This window comes from Pituophis catenifer, unplaced genomic scaffold (assembly GCF_029215685.1).
Source record: "Pituophis catenifer annectens isolate HBS135680 unplaced genomic scaffold, rPitCat1.0.hap2 SCAF_3, whole genome shotgun sequence".
Lineage (NCBI taxonomy): Eukaryota > Metazoa > Chordata > Lepidosauria > Squamata > Colubridae > Pituophis > Pituophis catenifer.
In genome coordinates, this window is record NW_027256883.1 from 151,317,124 (window position 1) to 151,323,123 (window position 6,000).

The window sequence follows — 6,000 nt, forward strand, 5'->3', positions numbered from 1 at the left end:
AACAATTAATGAATGTACCAGCCTGTGTCATTTTTGTGTAGTCTCAGTTGAGATTTGGCCTTTCATAAAGATATATTCACATCAGAATAAGGGAAAAATCAGTATATTTCAACGTTTGCAAGGAGCCATCATTCTTAATTGGCACATAAAATCAAGAGGTGTGTTAATAAAACCACTTCGCACTTATGATCATCATTAGGAACTATTGACTTTGTTCTTTGCCTCTGTTCTTGCAATTCATTCTCCCCCAGTGAGAGTGACCATCCTGTTTATGTGATCATGTATGCATAACTATTACTCTAAATCTGGACTTTACTACTTGTTGTAAATATTTACAGAGGTATCATTTGTGAAGCCCAGCTGATGGAACATATGCTGTTAAGATGGAACTGGAAGAAAATAACAAATGCACAACTTCAGACATTTGCCAGCTTGTAATTTATTAAAGCAGGGGTCCCCAAACTTGGCAGCTTTAAGACTTGTGGACTTCAACTCCCAGAATTCTCCAGCCAGCATAGCTGCCAAGTTTGAAGACCTCTTTTTAAACCTTAAGCAGCAGAGAAAAAAGCTCAGATACTGGAGGAAAGAGGAAAATGTTATGAACTGTAGTGAAATATGATATTTTTCCCTCTGAAAATTATCCTGAAAATGTTTCTCCCTTTAGTTCCCCATAGGAAACACCATGGGGACGCCTAAACATAGGATGTAAATATACCTTTTAGGTATAGTTTAGCCTCATTGACTCAATGTGTTAAAGTTTATTTGAAAGGGGGAACCCACCAGTACTATACTTTAAGTTTTTATATAATTTCAATGTCTGCTTTGACTTAAATGTTCTATATTCATGCTTAACTACTGAATAGAAAAACATTAAAAACTACAAAACAAGTGCTGTCAAGCACTCCAACCCAGGGGTGAAATGTAAAATTTGTTACTACTGGTTCTGTGGGCGTGGCTTGGTTGGGGGGGGTAATGTGACTGGGGTGGGCGTGGCCAACTTTCTTTTTTTTAAACTTTTCAAAGCATTTTTTCTCATGCTTTGAAAAGCCTTTGCCATCAGGCAACTCAGCTGGGATCGTCAGATGCTTTTCAAAGCATTTTTTTTAACCACCTCTTCGGCCAAAATGTTGCAGAAAAAAATGCTCTGAAAAGCCTCTGGCAATCCCAGCTGAGCCGTGCGATCATCAGAGGCTTTTTTTTAAAACTTTTAAAAGCATTTTTTTGTCAGAAGAGGTTGTAGAAAAAATGCTTTTAAAAGTAAAAAAAAAAAGCCTCTGATGATCGTGTGGTTCAGCTGAGCATTGTGGGGGGCTCAGGGATTTTTGCTACCGGCTCTCCGAACCACCCACTGCCATCGTTATCGGATCGGGCGATCCGGTCCGAACCGGGAGCATTTCACTCCTGCTTCAACCCTGATCTACTCCATCAGATCTGTGTGACATCTAATCTGAGCATCTAAATCAGGGGTCTGCAACCTTAAATACTCAAAGAGCCATTTGGACCAGGGGTGGGTTCTACTTACCTTTACTACCGGTTTGCAACGGGGCTGCGCGCGCGCTCTGCACAACCGCAGAAGCATTTTGATGACGTTGGGGTCAGTGGGCGGAGCCTCCCGCAGGTTTTACTACCAGTTCTATAGAACCGATGCGAACCGGGGGCAACCCACCACTGTTTTAGTCCAAGCAGGAGACCCTATACCAATGATGGTGAACCTTTTAGACACCGAGTGCCCAAACTGTGCACGCGCGCATGCCCAAACTGAAGGTGTGCATGCATGCATGAACACACACACACACACACACACACCATGTGCGTGCGCGCCGGCATGTGTGCATGCGTGGATATGCACAGACATGTGTAGCAGAGACCCGAAGACCAGCTGGCCAGCGGGAGGTGGGGCATCCCAACACTGGCAGCATAGCAAGAGGTAAAACCTTTTTCTTTCATGAACTTCTATTTCGTTGTTTGCAGGGAAACAAAAGCTCATGAAAGAAATACCACGGAGATCTGACTAGGGGCGACGGCACGCATGCCATAGGTTCCCCATCATGTCCCTATATCATTTTAGACAAGTGGCTGTCTTGTCTCTTTTTAAAGACCTCCAGGGATGAAGGACCCACAGCTTCTGAAGGCAAGCAGTTCCACAGATTGTTCTCACTATTAGAAAGTTTCTCCTTAATTCCAGGTTGCTTCTCACCTTGATTAGTTTCCATCCATTGTTTCTTGTCTTGCCTTCTGGTGCTTTGGAAAATAAGTTGACTCCCTCGTTTTTGTGTCAACTCCTCAAATACTGGAATGTTGTTATCACATCATCTCTAGTCTTTCTTTTCTCTAGACTAGCCATACCCAATCCCTGCAACTGTTCTTCATGTTTTAATCTCCAGGTTTTTAACCATTTTAGTTGCTTTTCTCTGCACTTTCTCCAAAGTCTCATCTTTTTTGTAATTTGGTGACCAAAACTAGATGCAGTATTCAGGTGATGTCTTACTAAGGTTTAATAAAGGCAGATTGAAGTGTTAAAAATACTCCATAAAAGAAATCTCAGAAAATCAGCAACTCAAAAGTAAACTGAGTAAGAAAATGGGAACTTGTAAAGCATGCTAATAGAATTGACCTAAAACAACATTATGAACGTTAAGCTGTTCAGTAAAAGCAATCTTCACACAGCATGTCTTCTGCGTATCTTTTTTTTGGCACATTTTTCAGCCTAGCGGATGGCAGCAGATTTACAAGATTCTCTTATCAGGTTGATAATGTCAAGCTATTTTTGTTGTTCCTTTTGAATTTATGCTTTGTTCTTTTAATAAGTGTTCAAGGTACAGTTCCTGAATGTGTTGCAATTCTGATTTAAATAGACTCTTCCTTGCTGTAATATTTTCAGTCACTTTAATTGGAGCAGAGCATTGGGAAACATTTGTGTTTAAAACAATTGTGCCATTTTCTCTGCCTCTTTTGGATTTGATTTGTGAAACTCTTGTGAAAATGACACATATAATCCGTCTTCTACAAATATCATTCTTAAGAACTCACAAACCAGGACACCTCAGTGTTTCTGAGATAGGCTTAGTTTGTTCTCTCTGGGGTTTAGCCAGTTCCAGGGAAATAAGTGGGAGGCTTTTTATTACAGTCAAAGAAAGCTTTTTTCCTCCAATGGGAAAGATGATATCATTTTCATTTATGCATATCTAATTAAACATTTAAAAGTTAGCCCTTTCTTCTAGATATGTCAACAATGAGGGCTTGGTTAAGAGATGTGCATTTGTGGTCCTATGGACTGAAAAACACTTTATAAAAGTATCTTAAAGGATTCACAAATCTGGCTTGCCAGTTCTGTATTTTCTTTTCTTTTTATTATAATTTGTATGGATGTGAAATTGGGCATTCCAAATACAAAGATGCATGTAGCATCGACTTAGCTGATCTTGGCTGAGCTCAAAAAAACTGACCAGAATTGGACTACTTTGTGAAAAACCAACCAGGAAATTCTAGGATGGAAAACAAAACTGGGAGGACAAAACATTACAGAAGAAGGCAAAGGAAAGCCAGTTACAAAATGCGGCTGAGAAAACAAAATGGACATCACCAAGGTTGTCACCAAGATCCAAATTCAGTTTGAAGGAGATTTTAGTTTCAAGTCTGAAACAGTGACAAACAAAATTTATAGCACGTGCAGCATCCTTTAGATCATAAAATGCCAGAGGTAAACCTCTTAGTGACCGATTCATGTTAAATTTAATTATATCAGCCTCAAAATTCTAACAATGTGCCACCTTTTTTGAAATGCGAGATAAAACAGCCAAGGATCCTCATATATCAGTTCCATTCTGAAAACAAAATCAAGTCAATCAGAATCCAAGATAAAAACTGTTTTAATCCATTCAAAATACTTGTCATGGTTTTGAGTAATGCTCCCAACCAATTCAAGACTCTGAGGCCTTGGCTTCCTCAAAAATCTGGTTTATTGGGTACATCATATCGGCACAGTCAAAGGTGAAACCAACACTGAATAATTCCCATGTTTTTGGTATAATTAAAGAATATATACTGTCCACCCCCATCGTGTCACAGGTTACGTTAGCCAACCAAGCAGGTGATGAACTTCTCAGGACTCCCTCCTGCTGTTGCTAGGGCATGCTGATTTGGCCTTGGTTCTCAAGAGCCTTATCGTTGTTATGTCTGGCACATTGGAGGAAAACATTCCACATTCCATAAGCCCCCGCCATAAAGTATGGCAACTAAGAAACTAAGCAAGAAAAATATGGCCTCAGCTAGAGTCATTTTGAGAGTGGACAATACTATCCAAAATAACCAGCAATAGGAATTGTGCATACCAAGAAATTCACGGTATGACTTGTGAATCTGTAGACCAGGCATGTGCAACCTGCGACCCATGGGTCACATGTGGCCCTGGACAGTTAGTAATGCAGCCTCACAGCATCATAAACTTTTAACATTACAGGTAATCATCAGCTTACGATCAAAATTTCTGTTGGTAAGCAAAACATTTGTTAAGTGAATTTTGCCTCACTTTACAACCTATCTTGCCACAGTTGTTAAGTGAATCTGGCTTCTTCACTGACTTTGCTTGTCAGAAGGTAGCAAAAGGTGATCCCCTCAGGACACTGCAACTCTAAAAAATATGTTTTTAAATCGCCAAGTGTCTGAATCACGTGACTATGGGGATACTGCAATGGTTGTGTGAAAAACAGTCATAAGTCATTTTTTCCAGTGCCTTTGTAACTTTGAACAGTCACTAAACAAACTGTTGTAAGTCAAGGACTACCTGCATTATGAGATTTACATGCTTTAACTATGTTATATATTTTACATGTGGCCCAAGACAATTCCTCTTCATTCAATGCAGCCTAGGCAAGCCAAAAGGGTTGGACACCCATGAAGTATTCACAGCCAAGGAGCTTGCAGGCCAGACTGACCACCTTAGACCAGATGGTCAGTCCACAATCCAGGTGCTTGGCATACATTCATTCAGATTACTCCAGACTTTCCCTCTAATGGACAGAGATAATTTGAGTTCTTTTAAATCAAAGGGGAGAACCTGACGAGTAACTTTGGAAGACATTGCCACTGAGGTTGGAAAAGTAAGATTTGGGTTATAAATATAAACTCATAGATTTTTTTTTTCATTTGCTTTTCCAACTGTCTAGACAGATTGTTCTTCCAGGAAGGCCAGGTCCAAATGAGAAATACCATTTAGTGTAGTCTCATCTCAATGAAAGGTGAGTTCCCAGTTAACATGCTCCAGCTCATTGATATTAATAGCCTTGTTCAGACTTAACTTTGGAATATAAAGTTAAAATTTGGCTAATTTGGGTCTAAGGAAAGCAATAGCAGAAACATTTACTCTATTCAGAGGTAAGCATATAGAATTCATTGAAGCTTCCTTTCAAGTAAGCAGGTATTGGCTTGCAATAAAAATGTTTATTCATTGAAAAGCAATGTACAAAACATATTTTAGAGATGATTAAAATGGTTGTTAATCCTCCATATGAAACTCAGGTTTAAAACCTTCTTGTGGCTTTTCATTTAAGAGTTTGTAGTATTTCATGAGGATGGGGTTTTTTTTTGTCTTTGAATAGCTGCAATATTACAACCCTGCTTTGATTTTCATCCAACTAATGAAATTAAATATTTTTCCCAGGCGGCTATTGGATTTCATGGACTTTTTGCTCTGCTTTTTCATCAGTGCGCACTTAATATTTCCTGACTCAAAGCATAATCAATAATAGTTTCAAACCACAAACTCAATTATAGCCTGGAGTTTTTCCTCCTTCACATGCAAAAGGAAATTGGAGTAAGACTATATTTCAGAATGGAGAAATAAAAGGTGCCTTTATTGGTTCTTATAGTAGGAGTTGGATGGTCAGTGTAGGCTATTTAGGCGTTGGGTCTTGATAACTGCTTGTTACTCTTGAGCAATTATCAGAGAGAGAGGATGTCAGATGCAGAAATCGGCATTTAAAATGGCGTTACTCAGGTTAT